Below are 16,593 nucleotides of genomic sequence, written 5' to 3' on the forward strand. Positions count from 1 at the left end.
CTTTAATGAGCAATAATGCCACCACAATGGCAGTCCCACCTTCTCTATCTTAATCCTGGCTTGTGTGTTTGCCATCTTGTGTGCGTGTGTGTGTGTGTGTGTGTGTGTGTACAGTACACCCTGATCTGAGTACCCATATGCTGGCTCTTTTGAACTCATTAATCAAGGATTGGAATCCGGGGGGAAAAACATACAGGATTGAACAGGATTATTTTGGAGCGGTTGTTAAAAAGTATTAATTTAGTGCCTCTTCAAAAGATCATATTTGGTCCGAGAGATCACACGCAGTATAGCCCTAAGCTGGAAACAAAGAGGTGGGGTTTGGGAGCTGAGTGTGCATATCACTGCTGAGAGGGATAGAGAGAGATGCTATCAGGGAATAAAAGAAAAGACCAATAGGAAGGGGAGTCTGGTTGTGAGGCAGAGAAGAGAAAGGCGTCATGGAGCAATACTTCTCTGCTTCCAGACACTGAGAGACAGACAGGGCCTCTACAGACACAACACCTCAACACAAGAGGGGTTTTTACCCTTTGAAATCCCCTGAATCTATAAATAGCAAGGTCCTGGGAATGACAGTTTTACCCAGATCAGGTTATATGTGCACAACAGTGGGATTGCTCGACCTGTTTGACTATATTTAGAAAGATTTCCCCCACCTGCTTGAATTCTTTCCAAAAGCAAATTCAAACCTTAGCTGTAGCGGGATTTCCTGCTGCACTAAAGGTCAGGTGTAGATTGTTTCCGAGTCTTTTTTTTTCTGCATAGTCATTATGACAACAAGCACCACGTCAGCAACAATAATGCCTCTCAGTCTCCCCGTGCTCCTGACCCCTGTAATCTTGGCAGTGCTGAGGGAGACTGAGCTCTGTAATAACAGCAGTCTTACCCCTATTGTTTACGGTTTACACTCTCTATTTTTAGAGCAGCAGCGCCTTTTTTTAGCCACGGTGACACAAATAGATCCAGTAAATCACAAAGTCTGTATTGTGTTTTTAGCAAACGGCTAGTGATGTCATGGATGAGGTAAAGGGATGGTGAGCAAGTCAACAGACCTGCTTATGGAGACTATTTTTGGAATCAGGGAATCCGGTGAGCTGATGTTTTTTAACCTTATGGCCCTTTGTTATTCAGACTGTTGGGCGGGGAGAATAAAAGTGTGTTTTTTAAATAACAGACAGACGCAACACTCTATTGTTATATCATACATCCAGCAAAAAAATGTCTGTCATCATGCGTCACTTCTGCATGTTCAGACTCTAGATGGTTTGAGTACTGTAAAACAATACCTCAACACACAGTTTTTTACTGCTGTATAAGTAAGTGACAGCATACTTACACACATACAAACATGATAATAAGGATTATCTACTTACGCGCTTTAAATTCTGTCACATATTCTGCATTCTTTACACTTCATTAAATGCATTTGTGTGGGTGAGATTGTGGAAATTCTTTCAGTAGATTGTGTAACATAAGCTGATTATATTAAAGGCTGTGGAGAATATGGTATTATTTGCTTTCTTCCTCTGTGGCAAAGACATCAAATATTATTACAATAAAATATACAAAAAAGCGCCAACAGAAGAGACATTGCTGCTTTACCTTCCAGGACTGTGACTCCCAAACAGGATATTTCAAACCAAAACATGATCTTTTCCTAACCATAACCAAGTGATTTTGTGGCTAAACCTAACCACATGTTAGCCACAGCGTAAAGTTTCAACGTATTCGCTACCTAATAATATGCAAATTTATTATGTAGGTATCTGTTATTAGCAGAAATGTTGAATGCCACATTTTTCTCTGGCAATCAGGTCTTTTACCTTCTTATATCAGTTCAATGCTTTCTATTAATGAGAGCTCTTACCAAACTCAGTACGTGATTGGATTACACTCCATATGCCAGCCGTTTTTACTGACTTTGGAAAATCCAGTTTTTCATATTGTGCACCAGCCACGTGGAACGACATGCAGAACAATGTAAAACTTTCCTCATTTGTATCCACAGGGCAATTCAGATCTTTATCTGCATCATATTTTACTTCTAGGTGTTCCCGTTTTACCTGATTAATGAGTTCAACATTTTACCAAGTTTCATTCTTCTTTGATGCTTTTATTTATTTATTTATTTGCATTTTTAATTGTGGTTTTAATGCTCTTTACATCTTGTCGCCATTTATGTAAGTTTCTCTTTGATTTTCTAATGTGTCTGTGCTTTAATTTTATATTGTTTTACTTGGCTACATTGTAAATGAGGTCCCTACCTCAGTGTATTTCCGGGTTAAAATAAAGGTTGAATAGAATTGAATTGAAAAAAACAAAGCTCCAAACTAATGCAGGGCAGAATTTCACCTCTACGCCAACTACTAACTAATGGCAATACACAAAATTTGAAACAGGTCAGAATAACACTGCTATCTCATAGTTATACACATGTGGCATTGGCCTATAATTTACATTACACTTAGCTCATTTTTAGCAAGACTATAGTAGCAAGAAAACAGCCACAAAGTGGTGTAAGGTAGTTACAGCGATTGTTCATTTGTAGTGTATGTAGAATAAGCATATATATTTTTAATACATGCTACTGACCATTTTACAAAAAGAAAAATGAAAAACATGACAGAAATGTGTATATGTGCCTTATTCAAATGGCACCTTTTTAAATTTAATGATTGTTCTTCCTTGAACATAGGCATATTTCTACGGTGGCAATCACTCCTAAGGGCCCATTTTCTGCCCAACACATTGTTAGAGGGCCCACTCCCTCTATGGGCCTCCTCACCTCACTGGCCCCAATCACACTGCCTGCACTGTCTATACTTAAGCCCCTGCAGCCAAATGAAAACCATATACTGTCAGCATTTGGAATCTTTTTCTGTACAGTTTTTGTTGTCATTAGTTGCACTTAAGTTAAGTTTGGTGAAATATCGAATGTTAGATGCCATTTGCCAGTCTAAAATAAACCTATTCTCTTTACTCGCTGAGAGCTGTCTCCACAGCACTCCACACTGTTTATTCTTATTTTACTTCTTTCTCCTTTTCTAAACGTGGTTTCTTGCTGGAAGCTTGTGGTTGGACTGGTGATAAAGGTCGCTTGCCAAGAGCTTCAGCCATCTTTGTGATTACTATGCCACTAACAAGGCGGGTGGAGGTGGGGGGGGGTGGGGGTGGGGGGGGGGTGGGGTGGGGGGGTGTACCCTCAGGGCAGCTCTACCTCCAGCCTGTCATGTTGGACTGAGGGCAGACTGGACGCTACAGTCACTCACTATTGCCTTTGACATAATATCAGAACTATTACTTCTTCAGATCTGCAATCTCATAGCTTTCTTGTTTTCTTCCAGACTGCCTGCTGAGTGCCTTGCTGAAAAGCACCTTAACAGCAGTGACAGTAAACAGACAGCATCATCAAGTCACTTTCCCCATCTGCACTTTCACTGTCGGTTGAGGAATCCAAACCAACCCCTCTGAACCAACATCTACAAATGTAATCACACACAAAATAAAGTCATAACCCTACAGGGCTTTGAGCAAGAATATTACTCAGATGCAAACAGCTCCAACGAGATGTCATATCAGTCTACGTCTCATTTTGTGCCACAACTCATATTGTGAAATAGCAGGGCCTCGTGTAACCCTTGCTCGCTAAGCCCCGCTGCTACACACACAAGTCATGTTACCACACTGTTTGCCTGTAATTGCTGTTTCACTCTCAGCTCTCTGCAGTAATCCAGCATGTTGAAGCTCAGATTCAGAGCAGGCTGATCTATATAAAGAAACAGCTGATCAGCCTGGATTTGAAGACACTACTGTTTTGAGAGCGAAGCATTTTCAGAACTGCTCATGTAGCAACATGATTTTCCCCTCCGAGGAGCAGAACTTTCACAATGACACATCTCTTGTGCTTTTTTTTTTTCAGGAGGTGCGAGAGGAGAAACTTTCAGGTATGCAGCAAGTAATTGTTGCATGCATGTTGCTTCTGCACGTGTACAGACCATAAACATAATGGGTCAGGAAAGAGTAAGACACACACATGTGTGAGCGTGGCCTCATTAGCATTGGAGTTTGGTTAAAAATAAAGCTCACATCCTTTTTATGTGGTGAGTTCTGAAACATCTCTTGTATGCAGACGGTATATGAGGAAAATTAAAACCATGTGATAATTTTTTTACTGCTTGAACCGTGTGGCCTCCTTCAAGAATGTGTATTACTGCATGACTTTATTAATGCACGAGACACTCAAGAGCATGGCTAAATGTATGACTGGATGGAATATTTCTTCATTTCAGTAACAGGGAACATCTGTCGTTTAACATGCATTTCATCGTCTGAAAATTGTCTTGCATGTTTTATTAACAGTTACATGTGCAATTTTCCTGAAAGAGCTCAAAGGCGTAAAGGAATGCATTGACAGGCTCATGCTGCAGGCTTGTTCAGAGAGTTGCAAAAGGTTGAAGTTGCTGCAAGTATGAAAATTTGTTGAACAATAATTGGTGTCAACAGGAAACCCAAAACTTCATTTGCTGCGTTACGAGACACTGGTAAATCATTTGAGTCTGACTGCTTTTGCAGATTCAGCATTCACTGGACTGTCAGTAGTGCTATAAAGATGAAGCCTAATTTTATTCTAAATTGCATCTTTCTTCAGTTTTTATATAAATAACTTTCAGTGCTCAGCATTTCTCAAAGAGTAAGAAAAAACAATCTTTCACAGAAATAAACAACAACTGCACATTAAGGCTCATATCCCAGTGCCTCCAGTGCTCGGTGCAGCTGCCGTGGCTTGCCTTTGAACTACCTCAAAAGACAATTCAGCATCTAAAAGCCCCTCTTCTCTCTAATTACAGTGTCTCTGTATTATAGGGCAGGCATGGAGTTCTTAGTATTCTACTGCCAGTGCTTTGGAAATGGTAGAATCAGTGCTGGCTTGAAACAGGAGCAGTTCTCTCTGGTCTTGATTACCCTGCTACCGAAGCTGCTGTCTTAAATCATCTTTTAAGCACGCTAATTGACCAAGAAGATTTTATTATGTACAGTAAAGTCTGAGGCAGTAATTGCAGAAGAAGGGGAGGTCGTGCATGTAGAGCAACATTGCAAACGTGCTTCAAAAGTTTCACCAGCACTGAGTGCTTTTATCACTTTCTTTAATGGGGGCCTATCATGCTTTTACTTATTTTTTCATCTCATACAAAACGTTACAGTGATGGATGTTACTATTAAACGTTGCCAAAGTTTCAAGTGATGAGTTAAACTTATGTAAAAGTAACCCCTGGGAGCAGAAACCTCAGGGTGTTCTGAAAACTCTGTTTCAAGCTGTTTTTCGGCTTTGGCTGCAAGATAAGGTCAGGTTGTGGCAGATTTATTTACTGTATGTGCTCATCTGCACCAGGCACACTACTGCAAGTCTTTACATCACTGCTACATTTAGCTACATGCTAATATCAGGACCTTGGTTTCCAGTGTTGTTAATATCCCTCACCAATTTTGGATCATATTCCTGATTGGGTTTCAAAGCCTTTAAAGGTAATTTTTCATGCCACTGTTCTCTGTTACAGTCATTCTCCCAGCTGCAATGACAGTACAGAGTCCAGGCCCCCAGGAAGTGTGCCAAGCTTTGAAGCCAATTTTCATAATGGCTGAATAGTGGAATATCATCCATCATGTAATGCCACATGGCCCAAAAATACTTCTTCCCATTGACTCACATGGGAAAAGAGACCTCTGTAAATAACTGGATACATGTTTTTGAGCATCACAAACTGCATAATGACTTACGTCACTATCAGAATTTGATCTAATTGGTCCGATAACACTTGGTATGTCTGGAAGAGCTGCATGATTCAATCATTTTAGCTCCATTTTAGTTAGCAGAGCGCTAAACTGGAAGTAGCGCCATCAGCCAGCAGGAGTCTCGCTGATTATCTGGGAAATTTCATGCACATCAATTGAACTTTTTGGCTTCATACAACGTTGAGCAACTTTCATACAAATGAACGGGACCCAGCCTCCAGCACTGTATCCCATTCTCTTTATACATCCATGGCAGAGATGACGAGATGCAGAAGACCCCTGAGATGTTCATCAATAAAGCAGACTGAGCCTTTCCAGACAGAAGGTGGCTTTTCTGAAGCATCTATACATGTTTTAGTAGACACCTTAAATGCAAGTATGAACCTATATAGGCCCTCTTTAATATGTGATTCATGCAAGACAAAGACTATACCTTCTCTGTAGAAAACTGCTCAAGCTTAACTGCACTTTACTGTGATATTTGCATGTCACAGTAGGAGAGATGTTACCTTGTGCAAAAAACATGCGAGATGTCAGAGTCATTTGGAAAACTGTGTTGCAGAATTGCAGACCAGTAAAGCAAGAGTGGAAAAACACAGTTGCCCATCCATCCTGACATCCAATATGCTCACATATTTTGCTTTGTCTTGTACATGGGGTCTCTAAAGAGTAAGACAAAAGCTTTGTGATATCCCAGACTTCAGTGCTTTCTCCACCTGTCGCCATTATCTACCACAAAGACAGAAACAGGGGATGTAGGTTAAAATATCTGGGCCAGCACATAAGTGTTCGACTGACCTGCTTCCATGCTCAAGCGGGTCTAGATTCAGTACAAGTGGTTGATTTGACCCACATCCATGTATACAAAGGTGTGCATGTCTGTGGCTCAAAATAGACGGGAGCAACAGAAGAAGTGGATTCATTTGAAGAAAATAGAGCAAAGCCTTGCATTTGTTCACATCCGGAGTGTGCAAGTAGAGAGCAACAGGCAGGGCTGAGTCATTCTGTTGCGCTTAGTAGTTTTTGCACAAACGTGTGGATCGAAACCACCGGGAGAGCAGATTTTGAATTGATATTTGAAACGCAGGTAAGGCTATTAGTCATGCAGTATCTGATACACAAGTCGAGGGCAAGATGGAGGAGAGAAAAAATATCACATAGATGAAACAATTCTGAAAGCGCCAACGCATGCACACATATACCTACGCGCAAACACGTTCACGCTTGGATGTGTGGGAAGTTTGAATAAGTGGTTCAGGTCTGCAGGGTGTGTGTGGGTGTGTGTGTATGAGCTCGGTGCGTGTTTGGTGCGTTAGGGGGGAGTTTGTGTGAGTGCATGTCAGTTAGTATATCTGGGAAGGGAAAAGGAAGTGTTTCAGAGGGAAGTGGATTAACAGCAGGATACAACAGAGACACTCTAAACAGCCATCTCACGCGCCTGACTGGACGTGAACAATATGTATATGAGAGAGAGAGAGAGCAAATGATGGAGGCTGACAGAAAGAAGAGAAAGAAACAGGGAGAGGAAGCGACAGAGCAGTTTAAAGATCGCCTCTATCAGTGTTTTACATCAATAATGCTGCACAGTCCGAGCACAGGGCTGTCTTTTTTGAGTTAATTTAGGTTCACACTTAAAACACCAGGACTTGAAATCAGATGTGCACTGAGCTTATATATAGGTTGTTTACCAGACATAGTGTTGATAACCTATCTTCCCCCCAAGGTTAGAGGCACTGAGATCAAAACAAAACTAATTCTAGTAAATTTAAAGGGGTTGAACGGGTGAAACTCAAAGCGTATGAGTTGTCTGAGCTTGGTTGTCAACATGGAGGTGGCTGAGTGCCTAGGAGCTAACAGTGCTAACTTCATAAACAGCACTAATATGGCACCAGTGCTGACAGAACTAAGGATGCTATCCAGGAGGATGTGATCCCAGGGGGGCGCTACGCCAACCCAGTCTCACTTCCAACTTATGAAATACAGAGGCTTGGTCAGTGGCCCTGGGTGTCTGATACCGACACACAGAGGCCCCCTTTAGAGGCAGTATAAGACACACTGGTTGGTGGCATTTTTTGACACTCTGAGCAACTGCTGCAGTATAAAAAGCGAGGAAGTCTGCAAAGGGAGGGTGGTTTAAACAAACTGCAGACCACTGTTTGTGTCCTGTATAAAACCAAAGGTCGATGTAGTTATTTTAAGAACTACATTGTGGCCTAGAATGTGTAGCATATAGAATGTGTAGCATCCTACGTTGGCCATGTACGTCACGTGACACTCATAGACCACAAATATAATGGACAAAGCTACCGTGACATCACCCATTGGTTTGTGGACTCCCGTTCTGAAGCCTTGAGTTTGGGTGGGAGGCTGGTACTGTGGAAGCGAGGGGTGGATCTGACTGAGAAGTGGAGGGCATTATTGACAGACAGCCTGTCAATCAAAGCTCCCCCCCCTTGATTGTGCATAAGTTTGAGCCTTAAAGGGATAGTGCACCCAAAAATGAAAATTCAGTCATTATCTACTCACCCATATGCCGATGGAGGCCCTGGTGAAGTTTTAGAGTCCTCACATCCCTTGCGGAGATCAGCGGGGGGAGCGGCTAGCACACCAATGGCAGACGGCGCCCCAGACTAACATCCAAGGACACAAAATTGAAGCCACAAAGTATCTCCAACATGCTCATCTGTAGTGATCCAAGTGTGCTGCAGCCCTGACATAAAAAATTGTTTTGAAAAATGTCATATGAATTCTGTTTTTAGCCTCACTGAGTCGGCTTCATTTCTCATCCCTGGAGATTGTCTCTTGGTGACGCTGCATTATGTTGATTATGATGTGTTTTACTAGACCTTACTGTGTGCTTTTGTTGCCTAAACCCAAGGAAGTAGACTTTTTTTTTTTACCCATGTTCAAAGATTATTTTAAAAAAAGAGAATGCACTTAATGAGTAGAAACTGTGCATTTCCTGCAAAAACACAAGTTTACTTTGAAAAGACACAGTGCATGTAAGAAGCGTAACTTGACATGCTGTCCCTGAACATTCAAAACTGATGTTGGAAGGGAACCTAGAGCATCATAGTTTGGCATGTAGGGCCCAGGCATGGGCATCTGACGAGTTGGAAGTAGAATGTGTTGGCTATGCGTCCATGATGACACATTCCCGATATCAGCAGTCACCACAGTATGAGCGTATTGCAAAGCGGGGTTGATGAGTTATAACTATATTGATGCTCTGACTATCACATAGAGAACCTTTAAATAAGCATGACAGACTTCTCTGCAGTCTTTGCAATCATGTTTCATTTATGATGATAGTTAAGAAAACATAAAGAAATTACTGGAAACAAGAATCATGCTGAAGTCAATTTGCAGTAGGGATGTTTGGAACTGCTGTTTGTCATCTGTTCTTTAAACCCATACATTTATGCAGCATGGGGTTGTTTCCTGTCAGCAACCGAATGATTTCCTCAATGAACTGCAGCACAGGTCACCTGGAAGGGGCCTACATGTAAATATGCATCTTTTGCTTGGGAATGTACTCAAAATCTCTCTAGTTCACATGTGGATTGAGCAAATCAAAGCCAAAATTGAAGCGTGGAGGCCAAAAGGCCAGAGTGCTGACTTAATCATGTGCACACATTTATGCACGTGCTGTAAGCGTATGATTTGCACTCTCAGACAGAACACACATGCACACAATTGCGCTCCCTTCTGACAGTAATTAAGTACTGTGATTTACTGTTTAAAAGTCTCTGGACACATCGCCCACGCGCACATTCACCTACGTGCACAGAGGGACACCGCTATTAGCAGCAACTGCTCTCCTCTGTCCTTTTTACAGCGACAGGTTAAGATTAGATTCTGCTTTTGCTCAAACTAACCAGAGAGAACCAGATCCTACGTGAGCCACCTCTCACCTGAATTCTGTGGATTATCTGTCTGTACTGTAGGGGGACAGCCAGGAGAGCATGAATGTAGGGCAGCCAGAGAAGGAATGAGTGCTACTTTAAGTGGATGACAGCACAGGAAATATCCCCTAAGATGTCTCACTGTGTACTTTTCCTGGGAGCTTTATTCTGACCGAGCCTAGATGGGTTTATTTCTGGATGCTCAGTTCCTTTTTAAAGTGTCTATGCCTTCTATTTCTAGCTAACCATATCTTGTGGTTTCCATCTCTGGCTATCAGTATTTCTAAATGTAGCACCGCCTAAATCTGTCGGAGCGTAATAGACTCTGTGCTGGTCTTGGAATCATCTCATGTGATTGTGGTTATGTAGCACAAGTCATGCTGCAGGACATGAATGAGATCGGGTGTCAAACAGGGGTCAGCTATCATCAAATAATCAGCTTTTCATAGTTGCTGCGATCTGCTAAACTTTTTAAACTCTGTACCTGGACAGACCATCTTGTAATTTGTAGATGCTAATAGAAACTGCAAGTTATGACTGCAGGTTCTGTAACTGAGGGCTGTAATTGTTTGGGTAAATGCAAGCTTGGGCAGTCGCGGTGCGCCTAATAACAGGCTCTGGATGAGACAGTTATCACCTATTTAACTGTATGACTGTCTGTCTGCATCTCTTCCCATTAAAAAGTTTGGTTTAGCGCTTCAACAATGTTGAGACACAATGGCTGTGTCATTTGCAGATACTCCTATGAGTGTTTTGTCTGTCTTTGACTCACAGTACAGGAGTCCTTGCAGGGTGGGGATCAGTTTCATTCAGACAGAAAGAGACTAGAAGTTGGTGGGAATATGAAACATAGTCATTTTTGAAGCGCTGACTGACATTGAAACATTATGATTTTGGATTAAAACCCTTCAATTTGTGATACTCGCCACCCCTGCCTGTCACGATGAACTCGCCGTCTGTAGTGACAGTGTAACGTCTGTCTGGGCAGAGCAGGGATACGTGTGCAAGTGAATGGAAATTCAGCAGTGGGTGTGTGTGACCCATCTGTCTGAGGGTGTGTGTAGCTGTGTCCCTGTGTGCGTGTGTATACTTGCTAACAGTCTGTTTGCGGGTGTGTGTGAAGAATGAATTGTCACTTACAGCAGTAGGTCACTATGTGCCAGACACCTGTACATCGGCCAGTCCCTGAAATCAGATCAGACAAAGCAAAAAGCCCAGAGCAGCATGAGCACACAGATGCAAACACACTGACTTTTTTTTTCTAGTGCAGCACAGCAAGATCCTCTGAAAAGCATAGAATTAGACTTCTTTGTTCTAAATTGAGTGTTGAAAAAAGAAAAAACATGCATGCAGACATGTGACCACATGGCAGACATACAGCGCTCAGCTGCAGATTAAACATGCACAGTCCAACACACAAGAAGGCTCGTTTCATGTTGGATTCCTGCACCCACACACGCAAACAACATGGAAAACAGTGACGGCTAACATGCAGTTTGCAGCTCTGGAGGCAGACTGAGTAAAGAAAGCAGATCAGAGCTGCAGAGATAAACTGCCCTCAGCTGTTTGTGCTGCTAAAGCTGTATTTTAAGGACACGGGCACTCTGGGTGATGTCCTACTGCAACCTTTTTTTTTAATAGACTGAGAGAGACCTTACACAACCCAGGCGTGTTTACAGCTGAACACTGTGGATTGGCTGGATTATTTATGTTATGCTCAGTTTTGACTTATATAATTCATGCTTTCAGCAGTCGACATCTAAAGTTTTCTCTTGCAGGGTGGGGAGCTGCAAAGCATTCAAGCTGAGGATAAAGGATGAGCCTAAAAGGAAGATGGGTTGAATTACATTTAGATTGATGCTATCATCTCATTTTTAAAGATCTATATATATGACTGTAGTTGAAAGGAGGCTCAGCATGTGCCTCCCTACAAAGACTCCAGTTTTCCTGTTCTTTGTTTCTTTCTATCCCACTATCACCTTCTGTCTTGCATGATTAGATGAAGAACTTTCAGTTAATGGGATTAGTGAGCCTTTCCACCTGCCACAGCAGTCAGCAGATCCCCTCTTGCAGTCTTAACACTCCATTTCATTAACTTAGAGGGGCAGCTGAGGCCGCGGCTGCAGACGTGTGTTTCAGACAGATACATGAACAGAGAGTTTCTACTCGTCTGCATGTGACAAAGAGATTACAGAAGGGGGGAAATTCAAAGAAAGGGATTAACTTGAATGCGATACTTTATTGATCTTTTGTGGTAAAACTGTTTGCACATCTCATCGAGGTCAGAGGTGAGGGGCAGCGACAAAACATGCTGCCAAGGATTCTGTGTTTTATAAGCACATTTCAGCATGGCAGATGCGTGCAGCAGCCCTCCAGTTGAGGGATGAACTCTGTGAACATGAGCCCACCCTGCTGCTCAGAAGAGCTTGTGTTGTCTAGCTCTGGTTCTGCGTGGGTGCTGTGGTCTACATCAGGGGCCGCCCTAAATCTTGCGCGGGGAGCGACAGACCCCAAAGTCTAGCCTACCTCCAAACCTGACAAACCAGAGCAAAATGCGGTAATCCAACATTATTGTAGATGAACCAGCAGACACAGAGACCCAGACAAACCTCTCTCCTCCCTCCCACACACAAACACACACACACAAAGACACACAAAAGGTGCCCCTGTGGCTTTGAAAATCACAAACAGCCCCATATAAGTCCCTTCTCAGAAACACCTGCACACAGACTCACCGCGCAAACAAGTGGCCCCCTCTCCCATGTGTCTGAGTGGTCACATTAGTACATGTGTAAACAAAGAGCAGTCCCTTTTACTACAGCAGAAAAAACAGGTCATCTTTTGGCCAACAGCTTGTTGACATATTATTGAACATCTTTCTGAAATGTCAAAATGTGTTTGATTGTAAAAGACAACAATGGACGCACATTTGGAGTCTCTCAGGAGGCACAGTTGAATGGTTAACGGGGGAGGAAGAATACACTGTACACTATACAGGTGAAGCTGAATCATATGTCATGATTATTCACAAGCCAAAGATAATTAGTTGCACAATGAAGAAGTGGTATTCTGCCTCCAGCTACTGAGGTTTGCTGAGAAAATATTCAAGAGCAAAACAGATTGTGTAAGCTGTGTGATCTTGGGGAAATGGAAAATGAGACTGTGGGTATGTTAGATTTGTATATTTCATGAGTGGCATATCAAGCGACAGTGTATATGAGCTGATTTTGTCATTGGGAGGTTGGATGTTGTGACATGTGACAGACCACTGTTTGGGACCAACAAGCAGCAACACCTGTTGGTTTTTGACAACCTTTAGTAGCATTTCCACTGGAGTTTGTGGCACCAGACGTGGGCATATTCAGTGACAGATCGCGGCGTTTCCCAGCAGCTTTCTGGCACCAAATCTGGGTGCTTTTTTTTTATTAACATATCGCAGCATTTTTGAGCAGGGTTTGAACCACAAATCTATTTCGATTTTTTTTTTTTTTTTTTTTTTCACTGATCCGTCCCTGCTTTTCCAGTGGCTTTTGTGCCCCTAAATACAGGTATTTTCGGCCAAAACATGACCCTTTCCTCGCCATAACCAAGTGATATTTGTTCCAAAACCTAAGCACGCCAAATGTAAAGCTTCAACATATCCACTATAAAATAATGTACAAAAGTAAGGTACAATGCAAACATTTTTTGTACTGATTGGGATGTGTAATGTACCCTGCATGCTAAGATGATTTAAAAGTGTCAGTTTTTCAAGAAATTGTTGGACGAAACTCTGAAATAATTTGGTGTACAACAATTGCAAAATTGTCTAAGCTGGCTAAATTTTTCATAAGACCTTTGTTTGGAAAGAATACAAGATGCAATAAAAAAATACTCTTGTATTTTATGTTTACAGTACAAGTGTGTTAGTGGAAAATATAACTGGCGGTGCAGTGGTTAGCATTGTCACCTCACTGCAAGAGGGATCGGGGTCCAAATCCACCCATCAGCCGGAGTCCTTCTGTGTGCATGTCTGCATGTTCTCCCTGTGTCTCTGGGTACTCCAGCTTCCTCCCACAGTCCAAAGACATGCAGGTTAATTGGTGACTCTAAATTGTCCGTAGGTGTGAATGTGAGTGTGAATGGTTGTCTGTCTCTGTGTGTCAGCCCTGTGATAGTCTGGTGACCTGTCCAGGATAAGCAATTACAGTAGCATTTGAATATGTATTCTGGATCTGGTTCTTTGGTGTCCTGTAAGACCAAAAACTTGCATCATCATGTGTAAGTTATGCACCAATACTGATAAAATCATGTTGTTCTACATAAGACAAACAGAATATATATTTACATATATTAGCTCCTGCACTGCCTTTTGCTTACTGAACTCAGCTCACACAGAAAAACAGAGAATACAGTGAAGTGGAGCACACGCTAGACCACCGTGGTAGTGTCTGTATACACTGTGGGGTCCCATTACTCATAATGTCTGTGAAATTTTATGTCTGCTACGTAAGTGCTACATAAAACAACAAGACCAGCAGGACAATTAAGAACAAGAGGGACTGGAGAGAGACGTAACAGTAGGAGGGAGAGACACAGACGTACACTGGAGGGAACATAGAAGAGGCAGAAAGCCAAAGAGATGAGGCCCTCTGGCACACAGATCATACAGGCTTATGATGCATGCTGCTGTGGGTCAATAGAATATCAGTGTAACCTGCAAGATTAAAGGTAAACCACGGCAGTATGCTTTGAGATAATGCCAGCCATCGTTTTTGGTAAGCAATAGTGTGACTCTTATCAGTTCCATTGAGGTAGCATGATCTTCTCATCAGAAGGTCGTGCTCTTGCTCATGCATACCAAATTACAATAACACATTATTATTATTCTGTGCAGGCTTGAAGGTGAATGTCACTTTGTTCGTGGGTGCATCTACAGGAAACTAGTAACAGTTGTCCACAGTGACAGCGAAATGGCCTTTCTGTCCTCCTGTGCTTACGTCATCTCCTCTGCAGGCTGCCAGATAACCCCGGAGACAAAAGGGTTTCCTGTCAGTCAGATAATCATCACATTCGCTTCCTCCGCTCTGGCAGCCACGCTGACTGCAGGGGCAAGAGGCTACCATAGTCGCAGATGCTGATCCGGGGCCAGTTTTCACTTTTTCTTCAGGGTTGATGTGACGAAGTGTTGGCTGACTGAGTCAATAGGGCCCATGACTGGTGTGAGCAGATGGGTCAGAGGTCAGGGATCATCATACTCCATTAGAGGGGTCAAGCCAATGATGACCTGTGTCGTTTTGACCCTCTGCCACTACGTAGACACCAATATGTCATTGAGATCTGTGTAACAGATACGAGTTAAGACTAGGTTTGGCAGTTACTTTGTAAAACATGAAAATGTTTAACTAACTTGACGGTTAAACACTTCAGAGAGTGAGTTACACACATTTCACCTTTACAAGTGCAATAGTAATATTAGTAATATCTGCAGGAAGTTGACAACCGAGAAGAAAGATGTTATTTATTCAAAGCAAATTATATTGCAGTGCATGCATTAAAAATTACAACAGTCGTCAGGGAGTCTACACAGCTGCACTGTAAGTAGTACTGTATGTGTGGGTGTGTGTGTGCGAGATGTGTGAGAAATACAGAAACCAGGTCGCAGCGAGGGGGGATTCCTCCGCTGAGGAAACTCCACTTTGCTCTGCACTCTCTCTCACAACAAGACATCATGGGCACCGCCGTTGAGGTTGTTTTGAGTGCTTACATGTCGTTGATAACTGGAAATCTGGAAACTTCCACAACTAATTACTACATGTTCATTCAACACAATAAAATAGGCTTAGGTATTTAGCATTTATATGCATTTAATTTGAGATTCAACTTGTTTTTCAGATTGTTTGTGCATGAAAATAAGTGACATTATATGCTGCCGATCCACACACCAACAGGCTCACCACATGCTACCACTCACGCCGACGATCCCACATATAGACACCTACAAAGGGCTGAAAGCATCCCAGAGAGAAAGAACCAATGAGTCATGCGCCTAACTGCTCTGAGGTTCTCTCCCTCTCTCTCTCAATGCCACACCATGTGGTCTGGCCATGGTTTAAGATGCTGCACTTTACACACTCTGACTCACCCTGCTTCTCTGTTGAAAAAGGTCACACTGACATGTCATACAGTTGCTGCAGCAATTAGGACCACTTGGCTAGAAACTGCAGTAGCTCCTCTCATAAGTGGACAGACCTGACGTCATTACATAACATTTGGAAGAGACGGAAGAATAGACAGAGTTATGAAGATAATTTCCCATCCTTAGATCAGGAGGGATTGAAAGGTCATTGCTATTCTTCTAAAGAGGGGGTTAGTGGATATCAATGCATAGAGAATTCAGTTTAATCAAAGAAATACTGGTCACTCAGTTTGGGTTTGAATCAGGATGGCTGGGTATTTTCCACACACACTTGTTCTGATACCTTTCACTTATCTTTCAGTGTGATAATACAGTAACACCGTACCATTTGTGGGCAACATTTTATTCACTTGTGTGACCTTCATGTTCTCACATAGTTGCTCAGCAAGTAGATATTGTGATTATTACTCCGCTGCAGCTTCTGTTCCGCTGATACTAATCTAACCACAATGTGCCATCTGTTCTGCACGTACATGCATGAAAGAAATTCCCTGTGTTTTTTTTAGCAAACATTTCTGTTGGCTGTTGAACATGACAAAAGGGCAAATCTGAACAACTTTTTCCTGTCTTATGATCCTGATTCATCGATGATGACCTTTCAGAACTGTTGCATGATTATAATGTACACGTGACGACCTATCAATCCACAAAATACCATCACTATGTTGACCTTTCATAATTCAAGCAAAACAATGGTATTGCGAAATGATTGCAGTGTTT

General features: G+C 42.3%; 1 long non-coding RNA gene across 1 annotated transcript; it reads left to right on the plus strand.

The window, feature by feature from the left end:
- Nucleotides 1-959: 959 nt before the first annotated feature.
- On the plus strand, nt 960-3,984 carry LOC125890927 (uncharacterized). Its single transcript, XR_007449593.1, has 3 exons — nt 960-1,089; nt 3,345-3,487; nt 3,920-3,984. It is a non-coding gene; the product is annotated as an uncharacterized LOC125890927 (long non-coding RNA).
- Nucleotides 3,985-16,593: the final 12,609 nt, after the last annotated feature.

The sequence above is a fragment of the Epinephelus fuscoguttatus genome, linkage group LG6 (genome assembly GCF_011397635.1).
Source record: "Epinephelus fuscoguttatus linkage group LG6, E.fuscoguttatus.final_Chr_v1".
Lineage (NCBI taxonomy): Eukaryota > Metazoa > Chordata > Actinopteri > Perciformes > Serranidae > Epinephelus > Epinephelus fuscoguttatus.